Source organism: Aquarana catesbeiana, linkage group LG05 (genome assembly GCF_042186555.1).
Source record: "Aquarana catesbeiana isolate 2022-GZ linkage group LG05, ASM4218655v1, whole genome shotgun sequence".
Lineage (NCBI taxonomy): Eukaryota > Metazoa > Chordata > Amphibia > Anura > Ranidae > Aquarana > Aquarana catesbeiana.
The window spans coordinates 284,375,572-284,402,139 of record NC_133328.1 but is presented as its reverse complement, the minus strand read 5'-3'; positions in this window follow the sequence as shown (position 1 = coordinate 284,402,139).

Genomic DNA, 26,568 nt, shown 5'->3' with positions numbered 1-26,568 from the left:
ATTGTTTAGCTATACACAGCTATGCCCTATGGTCATTTCAAAGTTAAAGATTGAAATGGATCTGCTCACCAAGTCCTCAAAAAATCTAAGAGAAATGAGGTCAGGCGGGGGAGGAAGGGTTAATTGGTTGTATTCTATAAGGCAATTTCCCGCTATTACCTATATGTAGATAATCATAGGCTGGCTGGAAACAATGATGGTTAAGAGCTGATTACATAAGCCCACCCATTCCACCATACTGTATTGGTGTGGTACCCAATAAGTATTATAGAGGTAACCCCTAGTGTCTACCCTCTAAATTGCAGCCTATAGATTATGTACTAATCCCTACTCTCGGTTCTGATTATAACTCCCAAGTGTGTGTGTAACAAGTGTGCTTGTTAAATATTTTAGTTTTTAAGGGTTTGCTATAAAACAGTTCAGATCGATGTCTAAATTCAGTCCTTTAGGGGCAAGGGATCCCAGCTGGTATATCCAGCTGGTTTTGTTTCTGGATGTTAAGATTTCCCTATTGCCCCCTCTCCACTGTTCCCGTACTGAGTCAATCCCATAAAAGATGAGCCCACTTGGATCTCTGTGGTGGACCTCATCAAAGTGTCTTGATAGGTTATGATTGGGAAAACCTGTTCTTATATTTTTGATGTGCTCCCGTATATGAACAAAAAGAGGGCGGGTGGTTCTGCCCACGTACTGAAGATGGCAAGGACATTCTATAATGTATGTGACGTGTGTGCTCTGGCATGTAATTAGTTGCTTGATATAGTATACTTTATGGTCAGTAAGTGATTTAAAGGAGGTCCTCTTTCTTGGTTGTCTCTTGCTGACCTTACAGGGTAAGCATCTTTGGCACCTATAGAACCCCTTAAGCTCAGGGAGAATTTTAATCAATTTAGGGGGATCTATAGCATTATGTACTAGATGGTTCCTCAGAGTGGGTGCCCTTCTGTATACAAATTTGGGTTTTGTGGGCAAGATTTTAGACAGAACACAATCTTCTTTTAATATCGCCCAGTATTTTTTCATAATCCGTTCAAGGTCTTTGAATTGGCTGTTGAATCCGGTTATGAAGGCTATTTCTGTTTGTTCGTTCTTCTTATTGTTTTTTTTCTGGAGTAAGGTGTTTCTATCCATTCCCATGATTTCTGCTTTGAGTTTCATAAGATTATCAAGGGAGTAGCCCTTATCATAAAATCTATTGATCAGGATATCAGCCTGTACACTAAAATCTTCAGGTTTATCACAGTTACGGCGTATCCACATTAATTGACCCTTTGGAATGTTGTGCTTCCATGGTGGGTGATGGCAACTAGAGGTGGGGATGTACCCGTTCCGATCGGTTGCCTTAAAGAATGTGCGGGTAGATAGAATGTCCCCTATTTTAAAGATCTCCAGATCTAAGCAGTCAATCTTATCGTAGCTCCATTTGCCTGTGAATGTAATTCCGTAACTGTTCATGTTCAAATCTTCAAGGAATTTAGTGAAACTATCTGGTGTTCCATCCCATAATATGATCAAATCATCTATGTATCTTCTGTACATCTTGATTTGAGGGATATTTTTGCCATAGATATTCTTATCTTCCCACATGTTCATAAATAGGTTCCCTACACTTGGAGCGTAGCGAGCTCCTATTGTGACACCTTTAGTTTGTACATAGTACTCCTTATTGTACCAGAAATAGTTACATTCCATGGCGAGTTTGAGGCCCTCTAGAATGTAGTTGATCTGTTGTTGTTTCATCCCTGTATCTCCATGTAATGCCTTTTCCACTTCCAAAAGACCATCTTTTTGTTCGATACTAGTATACAGTGAATTGACATCTATAGTGGCACACACCCAGTGTTCTACAGCCTTTATGTTCCGAAGCTCTTGGATAAGTTGCATGTTACCCCGTAGGTAAGATTTGCCTTTCTGTACCAATGGTTTGAGGTATTTGTCCAGGTACCCCCCAAGTCTGGAGAAAAACGAATTTATTCCATGAATGATGGGTCTCCCTGGGGGTTTATCCAATCTTTTGTGAATCTTGGGTGTATAATATATCACTGGTGTCTTGGTGGAGTTTGAAACAAGGTATTCTGCTTCTTTAAGATACCCTTATTTTTCCCTTTCTCTACATAGTTCTTCAGTTTCTTCTAATAATTTTTCTTGGGATTGCCTGTCAGCTTCTTATACGTATTTTCTGTATTCAATAGATGAGCCATTTCTTCTTGGTAATCTTTCTTGTTCAGGATTACCAGTCCTCCCCCTTTATCTGCAGGCCGTATTACCACTTCATGCCTGCTTCCGATTTCCTTAATAGTTTTCCAAATATTATGTATCTTCTTGTTATTTTTTCCCCAGTGATCTGATATCATCCTCTACCATCTTCTTAAATGCACCCATGCATTGGTTTCCTGGCATTTTCGGGTTGAAGATGGAATTATTTCTGAGGTTTGTCTGTATGTACTCTGAGTCTTCCCTTCTCTCGTTAGTTGTATTCATGGCAAAATGTTTCTTTATGTTAAGTTTTCTCAGAAATTTTTGGAGGTCAATATAGACCTCAAATTTGTCCAGAGGCTTGTCAGGTGCAAATGTAAGCCCTAACTCAAGCACTTCTAGTTCTGCTTGAGAAAACTGTACATCACTGAGATTGATTATTCCTTGGCTTAGTGTTCTCGTCTTCTTTTTCTTCTTCTTGCCTCCTCTTCTTCCTCTTGTCTGTTTTATCTTTCTGGATTTCTCTGCATAGGTCCCATGTTTCTTCCTTGGGGATAGTCTCTCCTGGTTCCGGGACGTGTGCTGTCTCCATACGTCTGATGTTCGATTGGGATTCTTTCTTCCCTTGTAGTTCGATGGTTTTCTACTGGGACTCTTTCTCTGTTCCCATTCCATCCTCTCCACCCTGAGTTCCTGTAGGGGATACGGGGTCTCCATCTGCCGGGTGGTCTGTCCCGAGGGCCGGCCCTGGGAAAACCCCTATCTTCCCCATAGTCCCTCCCATAGGGAGAACGGGGACCCCTCTGTTCATATCTCCTAAGTGGTGAAAACCTGTTATATGTGGGTATATTGTAGCCGTTATTCTGAGGTCTATAATTTGGATTCCTGTGATTCAGGGTCCTGTAATTTGGAGACTCCCGGTAATCTCCCCTGGTAGCCCCCCTTCTTCCTGGATGCCCATTAAGGGGTGTAGATCGCTCCTGACCGTAGGGTATATTCCTATCTGGTTCCCGTCTTTGGGGTGTAACCCCCAATACCCCTAAGGGATGGGTTGGTGTAATTAATTCAGGGCTATCATCCATAGAGATATCTTCTAATTCATCTTGTTGGTCTTCCAGTGATATTTGCCATTTATATACTTTGGACTCTTTGTAGTCCAGAACATCCCTTTTAAACTTTTTCTGTTTTTTGGTCTGAATATCGCTATCATACTTTTTTATGGATTCTTGGAGTTCTTTTTCCTTATCTTTATATTCTTTTAAGTGAGCAAAGGGTATGAGTAGGTTTTTTATCTCCACTAGGTTGGTTTCTATCCCCCTTAGTTTGAACTATCTTCTATTGATGATGTTTTGGAGTAATTCTCCCTCGCATTTGTTAAAGAGGGCGTACCAGTCTCCCATAAGATTAGCATCATCAATATTATCATTGGGGTGTACATCCCACCTTAATCTTCTAGGGGTCATTTTTTCCGTAATGTACATCTCTAGAGTGGCGATATCCCACCAGACCCTTAGTTGCTTTTCTAAGGTATGTTTCAGTTGTTTCATCAAGCCATGCATATCCTTGTGGTTGGTAACATGTTCATGACTAAAAATGCCCTCTAGGTCTATATTTCTATTTGTCATGTAACCAAAAATATCCATTGCAGCAGAAGAGAGTCACACCCTAAGGTGATCCAAAGTAAATTTAAAATAGATTCCGCGCTTAGGATAATATGGGTTGCTGCCCACCCTTTTTGGATTCCCAAGGGAACTTACAGAGGTATCCATAGAAAATGGGGTGATTGGCGCTACCCTATATGGTTAGTCAAGAAGCAGCATAAATAATATACTGGCTTCCTAACACCAGATCAGCAGTGAGCGTGCTCCCTCATGTGGATATATTATGTGAATATTAAACAAATATCAGTGCTCAGAAAGCGTATATATATACAATCTAAAGAGTGTGTGCGTATTAAGGGATTAAGTATAAGCTAACTCCAATTAGCTGTGACTAAATATTAGAAACAAAAATAGAAAAATATAAAAACTATATAAAAATCAATGATAGCATATAGGACTAATATAACATAAACGTGCAAGGGTGTCAAGGGGTATCCACACCCTATTATACAAACATTAGGCGTGTAAGCATAACCCACTAATATAGTGCAATAAGTCCACTTTTAGACTTGTATATATTAAGTGTCCAATTAGTTAGCCCAAAAATTGATCGAAGTCAAAAAAGCATACATGTGAAAAATAAATAAATAGATAGTCCCAAATTGTTCAGTGTTCCATATATAAAGTGACTTCCGTGCTCGACAGGTAATGTGACTGTAGTGATCCCCCAATGGGTCCCCACTCACCGGACGTAGATACCCCTGCAGGGGTGATAGGCATAGAGTGGGTGGCTTTATATGGCTTTCCTCCTTAGTAGCTGTGTCGGCCAGTCTGTTCCTCCATCAAGCTAGTATCTGTTCGGTCAGGATCCGAGTATGGCTATTCAGAGCTTCCCAGGGCGTTCTCCATCAGCAAACGGCAGAGTCCTCACAGAAAAAATTAGGGGCTCCCATTGTGCAGTATTTATGTATGTATCAGGTTGGATGTAGTACCCAATTTAACCACCTGGCCTTGCTCCTTTTTCTCTCTTTTTTTCCCTTTTTCTCTTTTTTTAGCATATATATTTATATGATTATTATATATATATTCTATATCTCGTTTTTTCTGTGAGGACTCTGCCGTTTGCTGATGGAGAATGCCCTGGGAAGCTCTGAATGGCTTAAATTTGCACCTGACAAGCCTCTGGACAAATTTGAGGTATATATTGACCTCCAAAAATTTCTGAGAAAACTTAACATAATGAAACATTTTGCCATGAATACAACTAACGAGAGAAGGGAAGACTCAGAATACATACAGACAAACCTCAGAAATAATTCCATCTTCAAACCCAAAAACGCCAGGAAACCAATGCATGGGTGCATTTAAGAAGATGGTAGAGGATGATATCAGATCACTGGGGGAAAAATAACAAGAAGATACATAATATTTGGAAAACTATTAAGGAAATCGGAAGCAAGCATGAAGTGGTAATACGGCCTGCAGATAAAGGGGGGGGGGGTTGACTGGTAATGCTGAACAAGAAAGATTATCAAGAAGAAATGGTTAATCTATTGAATACAGAAAATACGTATAAGAAGCTGACAGGCAATCCCAAGAAAAAGTATGAGAAGAAACTGAAGAACTATGTAGAGAAAGGGAAAAATAAGGGTATCTTAAATCTTAAAGAAGCAGAATACCTTGTTTCAAACTCCACCAAGACACCAGTGATATATTATACACCCAAGAGTCACAAAAGATTGGATAAACCCCCAGGGAGACCCATCATTAGTGGAATAAATTCGTTTTTCTCCAGACTTGGGGAGTACCTGGACAAATACCTCAAACCATTGGTACAGAAAGGCAAATCTTACCTATGGGATAGCATGCAACTTATCCAAGAGCTTCAGAACATAAAGGCTGTAGAACACTGGGTGCTTGCCACTATAGATGTCAATTCACTGTATACTAGTATCGAACAAAAAGTTGGTCTTTTGGGAGTTGAAAAGGCATTACATGGAGATACAGGGATGAAACAACAACAGATCAACTACATTCTAGAGGGCCTCAAACTCGCCATGGAATGTAACTATTTCTGGTACAATAAGGAGTACTATGTACAAACTAAAGGTGTCGCAATAAGAGCTCGCTATGCTCAGTGTAGCGAACCTATTTATGAACATGTGGGAAGATAAGTATATCTATGGCAAAAATATCCCTCAAATCAAGATGTACAGAAGATACATAGATGATTTGATCATATTATGGGATGGAACACCAGATAGTTTCACTAAATTCCTTGAAGGTTTGAACATGAACAGTTACGGAATTACATTCACAGGCAAATGGAGCTACGATAAGATTGACTACTTAGATCTTTAAAATAGGGGACATTCTATCTACCCGCACATTCTTTAAGGCAACCGATCGGAACGGGTACATCCCCACCTCTAGTTGCCATCACCCACGATGGAAGCACAACATTCCAAAGGGTCAATTAATGCGGATACGCCGTAACTGTGATGCACCTGAAGATTTTAGTGTACAGGCTGATATCCTGATCAATAGATTTTATGATAAGGGCTACTCCCTTGATAATCTTATGAAACTCAAATCAGAAATCATGGGAATGGATAGAAACACCTTACTCCAGAAAAAAACCAATAAGAAGAATGAACAAAGAGAAACAGCCTTCATAACCGGATTCAACAGCCAATTCAAAGATCTTGAACGGATTATGAAAAAATACTGGGCGATATTAAAAGAAGATTGTGTTCTATCTAAAATCTTGCCCACAAAACCCAAATTTGTATACAGAAGGGCACCCACTCTGAGGAACCATCTAGTACATAATGCTGTAGATCCCCCTAAACTGATTAAAATTCTCCCTGAGCTTAAGGGGTTCTATAGGTACCAAAGATGCTTACCCTGTAAGGTCAGCAAGAGACAACTAAGAAAGAGGGCCTCCTTTACATCACTTACTGACCATAAAGTATACAATATAAAGCAACTAATTACATGCCAGAGCACACACGTCACATACATTATAGAATGTCCTTGCCATCTTCAGTACATGGGCAGAACCACCCGCCCTCTTTTTGTTCATATACGGGAGCACATCAAAAATATAAGAACAGGTTTTCCCAATCATAACCTATCAAGAAACTTTGATGAGGTCCACCACAGAGATCCAAGTGGGCTCATCTTTTATGGGATTGACGCAATACAGGAACAGTGGAGAGGGGGCAATAGGGAAATCTTAATATCCAGAAACGAAAACAGCTGGATATACCAGCTGGGATCCCTTGCCCCTAAAGGACTGAATTTAGACATTGATCTGAACTGTTTTATAGCAAACCCTTAAAAACTAAAATATTTAACAAGCACACTGTGACAGACCTAGCCGGGAGAGAGACTTTTGGATTTGACTGAATGCTAGCCTCTTGCCAATCGATCGTGGGCCCTGGCATTTGAGGGAACGGTGCTCTTTGTGAGCTGTATGCCTGGGGACCCTTGAGGTAGTATTACTGTGGATTCGGGTCCTGGTCCCCCAGGACAGTGAAAAAAAAATAAAAAAAATAATTTATGCGCTACCCAAAAAAAAGAACAAAAACCAGCTGCTACAAACCATATGACAAAAAGGTAACAAATATAAGATAAATTGTAGCGCTAAAACACACTTGTGTTAATAAAGTTCAAAGTGCATGTGGACATAATGTCCCAAAAATGAAGGAATATATAATCCAGGTAGGACAACAGTCCGCAGTGAGATTAAATAATCCGTATATCAATCCTGTCTGCTTCCCAACCGTCAACTTGTATATCATCAACTTTAGCGAACAGATGGAATACGCTTACCAGAGGGGTTGGATTCTACTGCCATAAGCATAGAATCAATGGAGCTTGATGCCACCCTGGGCAAAGTGATTGGGTGTTGAAGGCAAGGGTAGAGCCTCTACCGGGCCTGGACGTCCCCTCTGTGTCCACCGAAGCAGAGCCAAAATGGATTCCAAAAAAGCAAAGTGGTTCCTCAGTACTCCAGGATATGTGGAAAAAGGAAGGAATGCTTCCACATAGTGTAATTCTGGGTATTTTTATTCATAAAAAAACCACAATACATATAAAAAGTTATCACAAAGTAAAAGCAGTGTATGGGGTCTATAAAAAGCCGCCCTACGCGTTTCGGTCCAATGACCTTCAACAGGGGCATATGGGACCCTCATAACACTGCCCAAATTTATAAACTACTATATATCATCTAAAATGATCAAGACCAATAGGCTGTAAACAGACGAACAAAAATGGATCTCATTGCTCTCTGGGTCCAATGAGATCCATTTTTGTTCGTCTGTTTACAGCCTATTGGTCTTGATCATTTTAGATGATATACATTAGTTTATAAATTTGGGCAGTGTTATGAGGGTCCCACATGCCCCTGTTGAAGGTCATTGGACCGAAACGCGTAGGACGGCTTTTTATAGACCCCATACACTGCTTTTACTTTGTGATCACTTTTTATATGTATTGTGGTTTTTTATGAATAAAAATACCCAGAATTACACTATGTGGAAGCATTCCTTCCTTTTTCCACATATCCTGGAGTACTGAGGAACCACTTTGCTTTTTTGGAATCCATTTTGGCTCTGCTTCAGTGGACACAGAGGGGACGTCCAGGCCCGGTAGAGGCTCTACCCTTGCCTCCAACACCCAATCACTTTGCCCAGGGTGGCATCAAGCTCCATTGATTCTATGCTTATGGCAGTAGAATCCAACCCCTCTGGTAAGCGTATTCCATCTATTCGCTAAAATTGATGATATACAAGTTGACGGTTGGGAAGCAGACAGGATTGATATACGGATTATTTAATCTCACTGTGGACTGTTGTCCTACCTGGATTATATATTCCTTCGTTTTTGGGACATTATGTCCACATGCACTTTGAACTTTATTAACACAAGTGTGTTTTAGCGCTACAATTTATCTTATATTTGTCCCCCAGGACACACAGACTCTGGGGACCCTGGATTTGCCATATTAGGATTAGTGGCTGATTCATAATGCTGGGACAAATACTGTTAGGTGATGCTGATGTCAATTCCAGCCACCTGTCTGTCTGTTGCCTGCTAGAATGTGTATTGTAAGTCTAGTATGGGATCTAAGAGTCATTAGATCCCCATTGTTGTTTGTGTTAATTAACTCTGCTATTGTGTGAAGAAGAGTCTGTGTTGATTTGTGATAATGTTGATTGGGTTTTCTGAGCTACAAGACGGCCAGTCTGGCCTAAAGGTCATGTCTGAGTCATCTAGGCTGTCTAAAGGGATTAGTTAATTAGCCCATGTTAATTAGGTTTCTGGTCACAGGTGTATGTTCAGAGTAATATGAGCCGGAGGTATGCACCTCCTCTTTTACTGTATAAAAGAGCCTGTATTCCTTTCAATAAAATAGATTCCTGTTTGAACTTACATACAGCCTGCCTGGTGTTTGTTCTGAGCTACACAACTGGATTAGAACGGCACATAGCTGTAGTTCTAGTCCCGGAGCATTGGATGACCGAACCATCAGATGTTGCAATCTGCAATCTGATTCTATAGCTGCAGAGGAGTGTCAGGAGAGTGGAACCGAGCGAGCAGGAGCTTGTTACACACACACTTGGGAGTTATAATCAGAATCGAGAGTAGGGATTAGTACATAATCTATAGGCTGCAATTTAGAGGGTAGACACTAGGGGTGACCTCTATAATACTTATTGGGCACCACACCAATACAGTATGGTGGAATGGGTGGGCTTATGTAATCAGCTCTTAACCATCATTGTTTCCAGCCAGCCTATGATTATCTACATATAGGTAATAGCGGGAAATTGCCTTATAGAATACAACCCTTCCTCCCCAGCCTGACCTCATTTCTCTTAGATTTTTTTGAAGACTTGGTGAGCAGACCCATTTAAATTTTTAACTTTGAAATGACCATAGAGCATAGCTGTGTATAGCTAAACAATGGGTGGGATATCTGCAATATTGGGGATGCTGCAAGTTTAGGGAGAGAGAGGCTAGATTAGTGTAGTCTCCCTCTATGCATGTATACATCCCTGCAGGTGTTGCTTAATGCTGCATCCCCATTTCCACAAATGCCCCCACCCCTCTGTCTCAACATATGTTCCCCACTGTTGAATTTAACCTGCCAAATGGGGCGAATCCTCACTGAATGTAAATTAGTGGTAGTAAAGAGGACACGGTCTATTTGGGTTTATTTTATTTTTCATGTAAACCAACTTGACATTGAACTAGCATGGTGGTGTCGAGATTTTTCCCATTTTTTGATTTATTTGTTATGTGCATACTTTTTTAGTTATACCCCTTTTTTTATATTTTTTATATTTTTTATATTTTATTTTTTATTTAGTAATATCAATAACACTGTCATATGGTGAAATACACAAGTACATATTTAAATATAAAATTAACAACCTTTAAATATAAAATTAAAAACCTTTAATAGGTCATGTGGCCTGAGACTTAATATCGAGTAGGCTATTTTATATATAGCCCCTTTATTGAGATGTAACAAATCCTATATGCATTCTTGAGGCTACATCTGATTTTATACAACAATGGATGCCAACATCTCACCTTTATGTATGTATCAGGTTGGATGTAGTACCCAATTTAACCCAAATCAAAAAAAATTATACTGCGCTATCCCTCTGATATATCTTTAAACTCTGTGTCTGTGAAAAACAAATAGTAAAATTGTGCTGCTGCAACCATAAATGAGAGACAACCCCCACTTCAAATAGCTAAATGGAATAGGCTGCGCTGCTTAATATGTGAACGTGATTATAACAGGTGAGTATAATCATGCCAAGCACATTCCTGGTGATAAACAACACTCAAAATAGATGACAAATGTGTACAAAAAAACAAATAAGATGAATATTATTAAAACAATGTAGACTAAACTCCACAAACTGCACAATTCATGGTGAATGCAAAAAGCAGTGACAACTCAAAATCGAGGACCATATAATGCTGCAAAAGTCCAAACTATCAAATAACAGTCCTTATAAGAGAAGGGAGAAGGGAGAATTATTTGAGAGTTTGGACTTTTGCAGCATTATATGGTCCTCGATTTTGAGTTGTCACTGCTTTTTGCATTCACCATGAATTGTGCAGTTTGTGGAGTTTAGTCTACATTGTTTTAATAATATTCATCTTATTTGTCTTTTTGTACACATTTGTCATCTATTTTGAGTGTTGTTTATCACCAGGAATGTGCTTGGCATGATTATACTCACCTGTTATAATCACGTTCACATATTAAGCAGCGCAGCCTATTCCATTTACCCAATTTAACCACCTGGCCTTGCTCTTTTTTCTCTCTTTTTTTCCCTTTTTCTCTTTTTTTAGCATATCTATTTATATGATTATATATATATATTCTATATATATTTTTTATAAATTTGTGGCTAACAAATTTGTATCTTTCAGCTGATTCACCTATACGGATGATCACTGTATCCCTGTGCCCCAGTTATGTTTGTGTATCTTGCCCTGTCAGCCCCCTCTATGCATTGTTTGCTACCTCTTATGGACGAATGGGCTTAAGCCAATTTATTATGAAGGGATGTCAGTTTGGCCGCTCGTACTCTTGGCCGCTGCTAATCGCTCATTGGTTGCCTACAGTTAGGGGTTGGCAATGCTGGGTCCGCTTGTCCATATTAGATGTAGGGCATGGAGTGATGGCACCGCCTTTGAGAACATCCTATGACGAAACGCGTATAGCGGAGCCAAGCTCTTATGTCATACCCAGAAGACACTGCTTGGAACGCAGATAGTACGCATGCCACGGACCAACTCCGTGCTTACCATTTCTATCACAGTTCCTCGCTTTTGTTGTCAAGCGATTGTTTGTTTTTAACCTATCCATATTTTAGTTTAATACATTTTACTTAAATACTGCACAATGGGAGCCCCTTGTTTTTTCTGTGAGGACTCTGCCGTTTTCTGATGGAGAATGCCCTGGGAAGCTCTGAATAGCCATACTCGGATCCTGACCGAACAGAGATACTAGCTTGATGGAGGAACAGACTGGCAGACACAGCTACTAAGGAGGAAAGCCATATAAAGCCACCCACTCTATGCCTATCACCCCTGTAGGGGTATCTACGTCCGGTGAGTGGGAACCCATTTGGGGATCACTACAGTCACATTACCTGTCGAGCACGGAAGTCACTGAACAATTTGGGACTATCTATTTATTTATTTTTCACATGTATGCTTTTTTGACTTCAGTCAACTTTTGGGCTAACTAATTGGACACTTAATATATTCATGTTTAAAAGTGGACTTATTGCACTATATTAGTGGGTTATGCTCACACGCCTAACGTTTGTATGATAGGGTGTGGATTTCCCTGGACACCCTTGCATGTTTATGTTAGTCCTATATGCTATCATTGATTTTTATATAGTTTCTATATTTTTCTATTTTTGTTTCTAATATTTAGTCACAGCTAATTGGAGTTAGCTTATACTTAATCCCTTAATACGCACTCACTCTTTAGATTGTAGATATATACGCTTTCTGAGCACTGATATTTGTTTAATTTTCAAATAATATATCCCCGTGAGGGAGCACGCTCATTGCTGATCTGGTGTTAGGAACCCAGTATATTATTTATGCTGCTTCCTGACTAACCATCTAGCACCATATAGGGCAGCGCCAATCACCCCATTTTCTATACATGCTCCCTGTACATGTCTATGAATTTGGGCAGGAAGTCCGGCTCAGTGAATTTATCCACCATTTTAGCTGCAAGACATAACACAAGGCAAACCCTAATATCAGGCTAAACTCTCCTAATCTTGTCCCAATATCGGCCTTTTTATAAGCAGTATAGACCACTAACCACTAATGCCCCAAGTTACAATTGTACCTTTGTTTGAACGATCGGCGCTTACGATCCTCTGTCCTCCATTTACAGATCGTACATACGTTGCCCACGTGTTATGCTTTATATACACTGTGCATGCGTGAAACTCCGCCCCTGTCCTTCTTTCTACTGTATTCCCTGCCTCTTCTCTTTCAGGGCAGTGGGAGAGCACATGGTGGAGACAGAGCAGGTACCTGCAGAGAGCAGCAACGACGAGGATGAGGAAAGCAAGGCAGTTCCACATCCAGGAGGAGATATAAGGCCTCAAATATGTCCTTTGTAGAGATGGTGGAGATGGTGGACATCTTGAAGAGGACTGACTATGATGGGAATCATGGACCGTACACAAACCCAAATGTGAGAAAGGCCAAGATCATGACTAAAGTTGTGAGAAGTCTGCACAGGAATTTTGGGGTACAACAATCCAAGGAGCAATTGAGGAAATGCTGGTCAGACCTGAAATTGAGGGAGCACGATCAATATAGAAGGATCAAGAAAGTGCTGCAAAAAAGTAAGTATTTGTCGTGTGTTCCTATTATTATTATCTTTTGTGCTGGTACATGTGCTTTTCTTTACTGTTGTACAGTTTAAAATGCCAAATTTGAGGTTTGTGGGCACAGTAATCGTTAGTATTAAACATTGTTCGCTTGACCACTAATATGACGTTTTTGGCAGATGCAGGTTAACTACATTTGTTCATGCCTATTTGTATTAAAAGAAGTTTATTACATTGTTGTTTAGATGTGTTTGTAACTATAATCAACTGTAAACTTGATTCAGTGTAGAGGACACTCAGCAGCTGTTTACACATCTAGACGCAGGAGCACTAGTGTGGGACACCAGAACAACCTTTTTATGGTGTCCCACGCAGGTGCTCCAGTGGATACTAGGGGTCTCTCCATGTGTGAAACTTGCACAAAACAGGTAAGTATTCCAGCTTTTGAAAGTGAAAAGATCATGTCTTCAACTTGGAACTCTGCCAAAACAGACAATTGAACGACACTTCCAAGCAATGTTTCATATTACTATTTCTAGCCTAAAATATCTGTCTGTTAAGTATATCTTTTTTGTATTCACATAGGGGAGAAAAGAATCTGGACATTTGAGGACACCAGGAACCCCACACCTCCTAAAGAAGGGGAACTCAGCACACAACCTGAGGATGTGATTTCCGAGGTTCAGGAAGTAGTCGAAATGGTGACCACAACAGGTCAGTGTCTGAGACCACAGCTTCAGGTAATAGATGTATGCCTGTGCATATATATAATATATGGTGTGTTTTATTCTTTTTAGGTGGTGTGGATGTTGTGGAAGAAGAAACTCACTTCAACAGTGCAAGTGCACAAGTCCTCATCAGTGAAATAATGGTGCACAATCGGATTTAGAGAAGGTCAAGCAAAACATCAATGATGTTCAAAAAAGACTGACCAACATCATTGATGTTTTAGCCAAAATCTAAAACCACCCAAAAATGTAAATTTTCTCGTTATTGTTTAAAGTTTTTAAAAAGTTTTAAAGTAATTGCAAAGCCAAATTTTGAAGATGCACACAGTGTGTCAACATGTGCTATCTGCCATCATGGGATATCAATGTGGGTGCAACCACTTCCTCGCAACTAAAGTAGGTGAGAGGAAGGGGTTGCACCCCAAAACACGTCCATTGATCCCCCATGATGGAATCTAGGAAACAGCTTATTTCAAAAAAGCAAAACCACTTTGCACTACAAGTGCAATGCAAGTGCACTTGAAAGTGTACTTGTAGGGCAAAGTGTATTGTCCTTTCTGAAATAAGGCCCAGTGTGTCAACATGTGCTAGCTCCTATCATGGGGGATCAATGGACGTGTTTCAGGGGTTCAACCCCTTCCTCTCACCTACTTTAGTTGCGAGGAAGGAGTTGCACCCACAAAATGCATATATTGATATCCCATGATGGCAGATAGCACATGTTGACACAATGTGTGTTTTGTGGCTTGCAAAAAATAGATGTAAGGAAAAGACACACATTTTAGGCATGGGATCATGAGGGAAATCCACATTTGGAGTCCCAATTTGTGTGCATCCTCAAAATGTGGCTTTTACAGGGGTGAGATCACCCCATCTGATGAAGGCAAAATCAACACAGTTTTGACATACTAATGTCTCATATGGCCTTCACTTTATCAAAGTTGAACTTTGTAAGTTCCTGAGTTGGGGATGTGTACGTTATGGTTTTAAACATACCTGTTTAGCCACAAAAAGGTCTATATACTGTCAAACATACATGTTATACATAGGGATGAGCCGAACACCCCCGGTTCGGTTTGCGGCAGAACATGTGAACAGGCAAAAAATTTGTGCGAACACGAGAACACTTTAGGTGGTGGTGGGACAACACTGTAAAGCCTTACAGATACTTTTGTTGAGCGCAGGAACAGGCCCTGCTGCGAAATATTAGATCAAAAATTGTAATTACGTGCCCCTGTTAAACAGGGGCAGAAAAATTGGGCCTTAGACAGTGGTGGTGGTGCCCTGAACTGAAAATATTCCTAGAAGCTATCATCATGATGATTGAGGAGGAATAGGATAGTCACTCAGCATAATAGGATAGTCACTCAGCATATGCAGTCTTCAAGGGATCCCACATCCATAGAAAAATCAAATCAATTAAATCAGCATTAGGTACTTGGTAGCTGGTGATCCAAGACTGATTCATTTTTATGAATGTGAGCCGATCAACAGAGTCTGTGGACAGGCACACTCTGTGATCGGTTACAAAGCCTCCAGCAGCACTGATTGTGTGTTCAGAAAGAACACTGGATGTAGGACAGGCCAGTAGCTCAATTGCATATTGAGCAAGCTCTGGCCAGTGGTCCATCCTCAAGACCCAGTAACCCAGTGGATGTTCTGGTGGAAAGGTCTCCAAGTCTGATCTTGCCCCTAGATATTCCTGCACCATGTAATTCAGATGCTGGCGATGGTTTCTGGAACCCATCAGACCTGGGCGCTGAGGATTGAAGAATTGTCTGAAGGCATTCGTCAGCCGGCCACCTTCTCCACCGCTCTTTCTGTGACTGAACAAAGCCTCAGCAACATGTTGTCCAGCACCTGGAAATTGTAACCTCCCAGGCTCTGGAAACGCATTGCACAAACCTTTCTGAAAGGCCTCCAGAAGATGTTTCATCCTTTGCTCTCTCTGCGAAGGCTGGATAAGTTCTGCAACCTTACCCTTGTAATGTGGATCAAGAAGGGTTGCCAGCCAGTAATGATCCCTCTCCTTGATACCACGAATCCTAGGGTCCTTTCACTGGCTTTGCAGGATCAGGGAGTCCATCCAGCGTAAGTTTGCAGAGGCATTCAATCCTGAGTCCTCTGGGTCACTAAGGATTATATGATCCTCAACCACCTCCTCCCAGACACGTACAACTCCATGGGTTTCTGGGGACTTCAAACGATCCCTTGAAGACTTCTGCTGATGCTGAGTGTTATCCTCCACCTCCTTGCTGACACAATCCTCCTCCTCCTCTTCTTCTTCCTGTGTGATCGGCGGGCCTGCAGGAATACTAGTATCTACGAACTGGAGGTATTTTTTTTTTAATTTGGTGAAGCCATAGCCCCACTTCGTAAAATTGTCACTAGTAAGAATTGTCTGGATCTGTTGCATTTGTCAGTAAAGTTACTGAAAATGGTGGCTGGAGTCTGGTGCAGGACTTTTTAAAAAGCCTTCTCACCAGAACAGTGGTGCAAATGTTTCATTACATTCCCCCCAAAGTATTTTACTGCAATAAGAACTACTCATTTTTTGTGTTTATTTGCTAATAAGATATTTGCAAAGTACTTATTGCGAAGTCTAGGTTGTTTCAGTGCATGGAAATGAGCCTTGAATACACACTGAGGAGGATGGGAGAAACTGGTAGTGCCTGTTAAATCTGTTTAATCCTGTTTTACCAGAAAAATGGTTTAGTACAAGTAGGAAACCTTTGAGCACAGTGTGCCGAAATTTTTTTTTTTTCAGAGAAACTGAGCGTGCCAATTTTATAATATAAAGATGTCAACTTCACACTCTCAATTACGAAAAGGATTTTTTACAAAGTGAATGCTGTAAATTACTTTCGTAGTGAGAAATTTACATCCTGCACTTTCACGCCTCAGATCAGCCCCAGTTCCTGCAACTCCACACCTCATATGAGCCTCAATTCATGCACCTTCACACCTCAGATCACTGTCCCCCCTGCAAATCTGTTTCACCACTGTACCCTCCTGCTCATCTGCCCCACCACTGTAACCCCCTGCACATCTACCCCACACCACAGTAACCCCCTGCACATCTGCCCCACCACTGTACATCTGCCCCACCACTGTACCACCCTGCACATCTGCCAAACACCACTGTACTACAATGCACATCTGCCCAACCACTGTATCCCCTTTTCATCTGTCCCACCACTGTAACCGTCTGTACACCGGCCCCACCACTGTACCACCCTGCTCTTCTGGCCCACCACTGTAACCCCCTGCTCATCTACCCCACACCACTGTAACCCCTTTCTCATCTGCCCCACCACTGTACCTCCATGCACATCTGCTCTATCACTGAACCATCTTCTCATCTGTCCTAACACTGAACTTATCTGCTCATCTGCCCCACCACTGTAACCCCCTTTCTCATCTGCCCATGACTGTACTTCCTGCACATCTGTCCCACCTCTGTTCCCCCTGCTCATGTGTTCCACCAATGTACCTCCTTTCTCCTCTGCCCCAACACTGAACCCCCGCCTGCTCATGTTCCACCAATGTACCTCCTTTCTCCTCTACATACCTCTGCACATCTGCCACACCTCTGTACCCCCCTGCTCCTCTGCCCCACTGCTGTAACCCCCTGCTCATCTGTCCCACCAATGTACCTCCTTTCTTCTCTGCCCCAGCACTGAACCCCCCTGCTCATCTTTCCCACCACTGTAACCCCCTTCTCATCTGGCCCAATACTGAACCCCCCCTGCTCATCTGTACCACCACTGTAAACCCCTGCTCATCTGCCCCATCACTGTACCCCCCTGCTTTTCTGTCCCACTGCTGAACCCCCTTCTCATCCCTCCTACCACTGTACCTCCTGCACATCTGCCCCTACCACTGTACCCCCTTGCTCTTCTGTCCCACCACTGTAACCCCCCTGCTCCTCTGCCGCATCAATGTACCCCTTTTCTCATCTGCCCCACAACTGTACCTCCCTGCACATCTGCTCCACCGCTGAATCCCCATGCTCTTCTGTCTCACTACTGAATCACCTTCTCATCTGTCCTAACACTGAACCCATCTGCTCATCTGCCCCACCACTGTAACCCACTTTCTCATCTGCCCCATTAATGTACCTCCTGCACACCTGTCTCACCTCTGTACCCCCTGCTCTTCTGCCCCACCTCTGTTCCCCCTGCTCTCCTGCCCCACCACTGTTCCCCTTGCTCTCCTGCCCCACCACTGTAATCCCCTGCTTATCTGCCCCACCAATATACCTCCTTTTACATCTGCCCCACTCCTCTACCCCCCTGATTTTCTGTCCCAACATTGAACCCCCTGCTCATCTGGCCTAACACTGAACCCCCCTGCTCATCTACCCCAACACTGTACCCTCCTGCTCATCTGCTCCACTGCTGTACCCTCTTCTCATCTCTGATATGCATGATATGAAGAGTGATGAAAGGAAGCAGAGATGAGACACATCTACCTGTCCTGGCACACTCATCCTGCAGATCCACCTCTCGCATCCAGCCCACGTGCTTGTATGTGATGTCACATACAAGCATCTGGAATGGATGCGCAATGATGAGCTCAGGTCAGGTCAATGATGAGCTCAGGTCATTTTCTGGAAGCAATGGGCCTGTGTGCAGCATCATAAGTTGGGCCCCCGCAGCTTGGGTGTGATTTCCATTGCGCTGAATACTGGCTGTGGCTTAAAGGGACACAGAGTGCAGGGGGTCCAGTAGTAAGTGATGCAAAGGTTCAGGAATAATTTCAACAAAGTTCCCAGAAGCTCAACAGTAATTCCACAAACTGTCACCTGATTGTGGTTCTCTCAATCATGGTGAAATCCCTTCTTTCTGAGATTGGTAGTGGCAACCAAGCGAGATGGTGGGGGGTAGGGATGAGCCGAACAACCCCCTGTTCGGTTCGCACCAGAACATGGAACAGGAAAAAAGTTCGTTCGAACATGCGAACACCGTTAAAGTCTATGGGACACGAACATGAATAATCAAAAGTGCTAATTTTAAAGGCTAATATGCAAGTTATTGTCATAAAAAGTGTTTGGGGACCTGGGTCCTGCCCCAGGGGACATGGATCAATGCAAAAAAAAGTTTTAAAAACGGCCGTTTTTTCAGGAGCAGTGATTTTAATAATGCTTAAAGTCAAACAATAAAAGTGTAATATCCCTTTAAATTTCGTACCTGGGGGGTGTCTATAGTATGCCTGTAAAGGGGCGCATGTTTCCTGTGTTTAGAACAGTCTGACAGCAAAATGACATTTTGAAGGAAAAAACTCATTTAAAACTACCCGCGGCTATTGCATTGCCGACAATACACATAGAAGTTCATTGATAAAAACGGCATGGGAATTCCCCAAAGGGGAACCCCGAACCAAAATTTAAAAAAAAAATGACGTGGGAGTCCCCCTAAATTCCATACCAGGCCCTTCAGGTCTGGTATGGATATTAAGGGGAACCCCGGCCAAAATTTAAAAAAAAAAATGACGTGGGGTTCCCCCTAAATTCCATACCAGACCCTTCAGGTCTGGTATGGATTTTAAGGGGAACCCCACGCCAAAAAAAAAAAAAAAACGGCGTGGGGTCCCCCCAAAAATCCATACCAGACCCTTATCCGAGCACGCAACCTGGCAGGCCGCAGGAAAAGAGGGGGGGACGAGAGTGTGGCCCCCCCCTCCTGAACCGTACCAGGCCATATGCCCTCAACATTGGGAGGGTGCTTTGGGGTAGCCCCCCAAAACACCTTGTCCCCATGTTGATGAGGACAAGGGCCTCATCCCCACAACCCTGGCCGGTGGTTGTGGGGGTCTGCGGGCGGGGGGCTTATCGGAATCTGGAAGCCCCCTTTAACAAGGGGACCCCCAGATCCCGGCCCACCCCCTGTGTAAAATGGTAAGGGGGTACTTACCCCTACCATTTCACTAAAAAACTGTCAAAAATGTTAAAAATGACAAGAGACAGTTTTTGACAATTCCTTTATTTAAATACTTCTTCTTTCTTCTATCTTCCTTCATCTTCTGGTTCTTCTGGTTCTTCTGGCTCTTCTGGTTCTTCCTCCGGCGTTCTCGTCCAGCATCTCCTCCGCGGCGTCTTCTATCTTCTTCTCCTCGGGCCGCTCCGCACCCATGGCATGGGGAGGAGGCTCCCGCTCTTCTCTTCATCTTCTTCTCTTCTTCTTTTCTTCTCTTCTTCTCTTCTTCTCTTCTTCATTTTCTTCTCCGGGCCGCTCCGCACCCATGCTGGCATGGAGGGAGGCTCCCGCTGTGTGACGGCGCTCCTCGTCTGACAGTTCTTAAATAACGGGGGTGGGGCCACCCGGTGACCCCGCCCCCCTCTGACGCACGGGACATGACGGGACTTCCCTGTGGCATTCCCCGTGACGTCACAGGGAAGTCCCGTCAAATCACCGTGCGTCAGAGGGGGGCGGGGTCACCGGGTGGCCCCACCCCCCGTTATTTAAGAACTGTCAGACGAGGAGCGCCGTCACACAGCGGGAGCCTCCCTCCATGCCAGCATGGGTGCGGAGCGGCCCGGAGAAGAAAATGAAGAAGAGAAGAAAAGAAGAAGAGAAGAAGAGAAGAAGATGAAGAAGAAGAGAAGAGCGGGAGCCTCCCCCCATGCCATGGGTGCAGAGCGGCCCGAGGAGAAGAAGATAGAAGACGCCGTGGAGGAGATGCTGGACGAGAACGCCGGAGGAAGAACCAGAAGAGCCAGAAGAACCAGAAGATGAAGGAAGATAGAAGAAAGAAGAAGTATTTAAATAAAAGAATTGTCAAAAACTGTCTCTTGTCATTTTTAACATTTTTGACAGTTTTTTAGTGAAATGGTAGGGGTACTTTTGTACCCCCTTACCATTTCACACAGGGGGGGGGCCGGGATCTGGGGGTCCCCTTGTTAAAGGGGGCTTCCAGATTCCGATAAGCCCCCCGCCCGCAGACCCCCACAACCACCGGCCAGGGTTGTGGGGATGAGGCCCTTGTCCTCATCAACATGGGGACAAGGTGTTTTGGGGGGCTACCCCAAAGCACCCTCCCAATGTTGAGGGCATGTGGCCTGGTACGGTTCAGGAGGGGGGGGCGCACTCTCGTCCCCCCCTCTTTTCCTGTGGCCTGCCAGGTTGCGTGCTCGGATAAGGGTCTGGTATGGATTTTTGGGGGGACCCCACGCCCTTTTTTTTTTTTTTTTTGGCGCGGGGTTCCCCTTAAAATCCATACCAGACCTGAAGGAACTTCTATGTGTATTGTCGGCAATGCAATAGCCGCGGGTAGTTTTAAATGAGTTTTTTCCTTCAAAATGTCATTTTGCTGTCAGACTGTTCTAAACACAGGAAACATGCGCCCCTTTACAGGCATACTATAGACACCCCCCAGGTACGAAATTTAAAGGGATATTACACTTTTATTGTTTGACTTTAAGCATTATTAAAATCACTGCTCCTGAAAAAACGGCCGTTTTTAAAACTTTTTTTTGCATTGATCCATGTCCCCTGGGGCAGGACCTGGGTCCCCAAACACTTTTTATGACAATAACATGCATATTAGCCTTTAAAATTAGCACTTTTGATTTCTCCCATAGACTTTTAAAGGGTGTTCTGCAGCATTCGAATTTGCCGCGAACACCCCAAATTGTTCGCTGTTCGGCGAACTTGCGAACAGCCAATGTTCGAGTCGAACATGAGTTCGACTCGAACTCGAAGCTCATCCCTAGTGGGGGGCTATCAGGACTGTGATTGGCTTTAGCAGTGGCCAAGACAGTCCTCCTCCTGGAAACAGGGACCCCCTCCCTTAGCAGAAATGCACCCAATCTCTTCCCCATCACAAAAGCTGACAATCGCAGCTACAGCAAAGTTATAGAACCAAACAATGTTTCCCATCTTTTACAATGTGTGGGGGCACAATGTCCCCCTCAGTGCGGGTGCGGTGTGGGGAATTCTGAAATTGGAATGTATTAGTGTCTCACTGATACTTCCCTGTGCTGCTCTGCTTGCGGCACCAGTGCCGGGGGTTGCCTACCCCTAGTTTAGCATATGTTAAAATGTATTAAGGGAATATCAACCCAACCCCCTCAATTTTGTACTGTATATAAAATGACCTGGAATAACTAGGTAATTATAACAATAACTCATAATGCATACAGTTATTATTTCTTTCTATTTATGACTACTATATATCCCCAAAAAATGTTTACCAAAAACTTGCATATTATATCTCAATAAAAAAATATAAATTAAAGCCTGTCTTTTTTCATAACATAACCCAATTAAAATACTTTAAAACCATAATCACTATTGTTATGAATATTCTTCTTCAAACAATGTTAACCCTAAGGCTAGTATTCCTCCTTTCTTTAGAAAGAAGTCTGCCAATATTTTGGATGTTGCATGAAAATAGGTGGCTTAGAGGGTTGAATGTGTCATTGCCATCATCCCTAATGCCGCGTACACACGGTCGGACTTTTCGTCTACAAAATTCCAACGGACGCTGACGGACTAAAGCTGGCTGGTAATCCGATCGTGTGTGGGCTTCTCCGGACTTTCAACTGACTTTTTTAGCCTCAAATCCGACGGACTTTAGATTTGAAGCATGCTTCAAATCTTTACGTCGTAACTACGACGGACCCCGAAGTCCGCTCGTCTGTATGCTAGTCCGACGGACAAAAAAACGACGCATGCTCATAAGCAAAAACTAAACGGAAGCACTCGGTCTAGTAAAACTAGTGTTCGTATTGTAGGTAGCACATTCATCACGCTGCAAAATCTGTGATCGTTGAATGCAGCGCATTTTATTTCTTCTTTAAGAAGGCTCTAAAGAACGAAGGTGTTTTGCTGTTCATAATCAGAGTTCTCCCAAACTGATTTCTGGATTCTTTTTCTCTTTGATCTCATGAATGATATAGTATGCATTTTAAAAACAATGTTTCCATACTAATAATACTTTTTCCCCTTTTTTTTTTTTTTTTTTTTAGGTTTGTAAAGTTACCACAAAGAACCCATTATTCTGTTTTTTTTTTATAGTGATTATTTTTTAGTTTTTAGATAAAGTTAACCCAAAGCACCGTTTTTGGTTATGTAAATTTTTTTATTTTCAAGACTTACCACTTGAACATTATTAACATTAGTAATGTATTTTTGGTGTGTTTTTTCCAAACTCAATGAGATTGTTGTCCCTTGTTAATTTAACATTGTGTGTAAAATCAATGATTTCAAAGAAAACACATAAAGTCTTTTGCTCAACTCAAAAAAGATCCATTTATTCATGGTCAAAATAAAATAAAGAGGAAGTCAACGCTGGAAAAAGTAGGTGTACCAGAAAATTGGGATCTTGCGGAGTCCATATAAGAGGGAGCACAATCTGGTCCAAGAATCCCAGAGATCAACAGCACCAGCAGATGATCTAGATGTCCCCAGACTGTGGTCCTAAAACAGCCTGCGTCTTCTGTAAGACCAGACTGAACCCAGGTCATCACTTTCTTCTCTTCCCTGCAGCCTTTCCTCCACGCTGCCCTGCAGCCTTCCCTGTAGCCTTCTTTTGAGGCTGTGGCTCTGGTGTTTCAGTTGTGGCAGGAGGAGGAGGAGGAGGAGGAGGAGGGGGGGCTGCCTCATGTAGTTGGGTGTTTTGTGTTAGCGTGCCCTGCAGCCCCTTATGGATTGTTTCCCCAAATAGGCGCTCACAAATGAGGCGCTGCTCCCAATCCATCTGAAGAAGCCTGCTGGCTAAGTAGCAGCCATAGGATTCTTCCGCTTCGGGGGGGCTCCTTAAAAAACGGGTGGCCTCTTGCATGAGGCGCAGGGATGCGTCCTGTGTGACCATCCCCTTCCCGGCCCTTTTTTTGGGAAGGTGGAGGGGAGGCACTTGGGATTCGGTCAGGCTCCTACTGGGCCCAGCCACCTCACTTGGCCCAGCCACCTCACTGGGAGCAGCCACCTCACTGGGAGCAGCCACCTCACTGGGAGCAGCCACCTCCTGCCTGACACTGGGCCCAGCCTCCTCCAGGATGATGGTGAATCCGGCCTCCTCCAGGCTGTCCATGGGCCCGGTCTCCTCCTGCCTGCCACTTTCCCCACATTCCTCCTGGATGGACTCATCCTGTGTATAAAAAAAGGACAATAGTTTGAGTATATTTTTTTGGGTTCATCAATGACACACAGTTTGCTTCTCATGAATAGCAAATTCAATGTGAATACATCTCTTTAATAAAAGAGTCTAATCAGACACCCTAATTATTTCAAGCAGGTGCCAAACATATTTAGCCACTACTGTCAATTGATATGTATACACAATTTTGAGTGCCAAATTATTTTAGACAATTATAACATCCAGTTAACATCATTAATATTAGTACAGTAAATATTTGTTAAAATAATTTACCTGACTCCAGATGGTCATATCTGGTTCATCCAGGATGGAAGACCCAGCTTGCTCCTCATCAGCCTCTGCTGGGGTGGAGGGAAGGGTGGAGGGAAGGGTGGAGGGAAGGGTTGAAAGTGATGGCCTGGCTTCATTCTGGTCATCCAGAAAACGGAGTTGATTGTAGTACCACAGCCTGGGTACATAAACATCATCTGCTGATGCTCCTGATCTCCTTGATTCCTGGATCTTCTTATGCTCCCTCTTATACATGTTCCTCAAGACCCCAATTTTCTTGAGCAATGTCTCCATTGTTGCTTCCGGGATGGTCGCCTGGACAAAGGCCAGAAGTCTCTCCAGCGTTGACTTCCTCACATGCTTTGCATAATACTGAGGGTGTTTCACCTCCCACAAATTCCTCATCTCTCGATATTTCGAAATAAAAGCTGTAAGGAACTCTGGATCCTTAAATAGGGGATTCATTATATCTGGAAAAGATGAAGTCACAAGACAAAAAACACTTTTATTATAGGTTTCTGCTAACCCCTCATCATCTTCTCCCTATGTAGGCCTCATCAATCTATCAAGCCATATAGGCCGCTTGCTACAAAGTCATGACCATAAAACCCAAAAAATATATATCTAAAATTACCTTCGTTTTGTAACGTCCTGGTCCACTATCACCTACCACAGAACGTACGTACGACACGTGCGCAAGGGCCCTCTTTATACACTACGCATGTGTGAAACTCCGCCTGCGTCGCCCGCCCCTGACGTTCGAAATTAACTCATGTTCTCCGCCCCCTAATTCGACGCACAGAACGTACGTACGACACGTGCGCAAGGCTCTTTATACACTACGCATGTGTGAAACTCCGCCTGCGTTGCCCGCCCCTGACGTTCGAAATTAACTCATGTTCTCCGCCCCCTAATTCGACGCACAGAACGTACGTACGACACGTGCGCAAGGCCCCTCTTTATACACTACGCATGTGTGAAACTCCGCCTGCGTCGCCCGCCCCTGACGTTCGATTTTAACTCATGTTCTCCGCCCATTTTTTGTTACGGCGCGTAGTGGAGTTAAAGAATGGCGGAGACACCTGAAATGTTGACGACCTCAGGTAGTGGAGACAGCCCGGAGGCTGGAACGTCAACGAAATCTATGAGGCCTAGATTTAAGGCCTCTAATATGAGTTTTAAAGAGATGGTGGAGATGGTGGCCATTCTTCACAAAGACGACTATGATGGCAATTATGGGCCGTACGCACGGCCAAATTTGCGCAAGGCCAAAATAATGGCGAAGGTCGTGGAGACTTTGCAGGCATCTTTTGGGGTCCAGCGCTCCAAAGATCAATTGAGAAAAAGATGGTCTGACCTGAAACTCAGGGAGCCGGATCAATACCGACGTATCCGGAAAGTTCTTAAAAAAAGTAAGTACTTGTCGTGTTTTTCTCTTGTGTTTATTACCTTGTATACTGCTCCATGTGCTTTTCCTTCCTATACGATTTTTTGTTCATCGTTTTAAACGATCTTTTAATAAACCTCGTTACATATCTATAGATAGATCTATATATATATAGATATATATATAGATATATATATATATATCTAGATATATAGATATATATCTAGATATATATATATAGATATATATATATAGATATATATATATCTATATATAGATATATCTATATATAGATATATATATCTCTATATATATATATATATATATATATATATATATAGAGATATATATATATATATATATATAGAGATATATATATATAGATATATAGAGATATATATATATATATATATAGATATATAGAGATATATATATATAGATATATAGAGATATATATATATATAGATATAGATATAGATATAGATATATAGATATAGAGAGAGAGAGAGAGAGAGAGAGAAATATATAGAGAGAGAGAAATATAGAGATAGGTAGATAGATAGATATAGAAATGTAAAACATTCTTTTTGAATATTTGAAGTTATCTTAATTTTTTTGCTTTACATTTAGTTAGATATTTAGAGATTTTGTTCCAGATATAGAGAGAGATCAAAAGATTATTAACTATATTTTGAGATATTGATATCTATCTATCCAATATGTCTTTATAATTTTAAATATTGAGGTAAAATAGGAACTCTACACAAACCACTTCACTACAAATGTTGGAAAATTACTATGTACTAAAATATCTGTGTGCTAATTAGATTAATAATTTTTTGTTTCACATAGGGGAAAAATCACTCAGCCAACAACAA